A 1,836-nucleotide genomic window follows, 5' to 3' on the forward strand; every position below is an offset into this window, starting at 1 on the left:
ATGTATATAGATGCCACGGTTACTGTCTGCTCGGCACTGAGGTGCCAGCAATGGTTCTTAGCACTATTCATCTTTTTTATAGTTATTCGGTTGGATTTCTTTCTTTCGTTCTTTCTTTCTTCCTTTTTCTTTTACCTTTTTTTTTTTTGAGACAGGGTCTCTCTAAATAACCTTGGCTGTCCTGGATCAAGTTGGCATGGGAATTTAGAAAGATCCTTCTGCCTCTGCCTCCCAAGTGCTAAAATTAAAGGCATGTGCCATCATGCCTGACCCTAATCTTATATGTGTGTGTGAGTGTTACAAGTAAACTATATAAATATAAATCAAATAATTATATATAAATATATTTATATGATATACGTATGTATGTACCACTATTTTGCCATTTTCAAATAAAGAAACAAGTTTTACTTTATCTTAATGTTCATGTATGCATGTGTGTCTACAAGTAAGTGTGTGTGTGCTCATGGGACATGCTATGGTGTACATATGGAGCTCAGAGAAAGATCTTTGGGAGATCCTTCTCCACCATTTGGAGACCTAGGATCTAACCCAGGTTGACAACCTTGGTGGCAAGGGGCTTTACCTGCTGCACTAACACACCAACCCAGAAACAGGATGTTAGAGAACTCTGCTCATGACACATGAAACCTAAACTTCAGAGAATTGTTGCAGCACTAACTACTGAGATCAGAACTGGCCAGGGGACCTGAATTTAGAACCCAGTTTACTCTCGCTGCAGTACGGAACCATTTTCTCATTCTGCCTTCTGGCCCTACTAACAGTACTGGTGACAGTCGCTAATGTACCCAGAGAAGACACTGTGACCAGACACTGGACTAACCATTATGGTCTCATTTTCTTAATGAAATCCTAAAAGTTTTAGCTTGTGAGTTATATGACATGATGAGAGGGGACTTAACCTATTATCCTCTCCCATTTCAGAAAAATGAAAAGAGCTTCATAGAGTTTAAGGGCAGAACTCTACCCAAAAATGAGATGAGATTAATCTTCCTGATGGCTGTGCCCTGTGATCAGCTTCTTCTGTCTCCTTTGTCTCCTCAGACAGCTTCCAACCTTGGCCCTAGAAAGAACTGAGCTCCTCCTTATGAGGCTGACACCTGAGGAAGCTGATGGTCGGTGTTTAGCTAGAAAGGGCCCAGATTTCACCGAATCAATCCCTTATCCCAGATATAAGCAACAGCGCCAGCCCAGAGTAAATCATAAAACAAAGACAATAATCCTTTACAGCAAGTTTACTTACTATCTAACCAAAATAGAATCATTTCTTGTAGCGAGCTGCGTGGAGTCACACCTGATGGAGATGTATAATCAACTCCTGAGATGGCTAAGGCCTGACCTATACTATGATCACGCAATGATTATCAGCTGCTTGCGTATGTGTGGGCCTATGGGCAGTGCCCACCTGGCAATCCGGGGTTGATAGCCCATGCCTACTTAAGGGCTGGGAGAGGTTTGCCCAGAGAGAGAGAGGTTTGGAGGTTCCCCATACGGGCCACCTCCTGTCACGTCCCACCTCGTCCAGCAACGATGACGCGACCACCGGAGCTCTTCTTGCTGACAGTTTATTCAGGACCTTTTTTTTTCTTTTTTTATTTATTTATTTATTGAGGATTTCTGCCTCCTCCCTGCCACTGCCTCCCATTTCCCTCCCCCTCCCCTATCAAGTCCCTCTCCCTCATCAGCTTGAAGAGCCATCAGGGTTCCCTGACCTGTGGGAAGTCCAAGGACTGCCCACCTCCATCCAGGTTTAGTAAGTTGAGCATCCAAACTGCCCAGGCCCCCCCAAAGCCAGCACGTGCAGTAGGATCAAAA

Source organism: Microtus ochrogaster, unplaced genomic scaffold (genome assembly GCF_000317375.1).
Source record: "Microtus ochrogaster isolate Prairie Vole_2 unplaced genomic scaffold, MicOch1.0 UNK368, whole genome shotgun sequence".
Lineage (NCBI taxonomy): Eukaryota > Metazoa > Chordata > Mammalia > Rodentia > Cricetidae > Microtus > Microtus ochrogaster.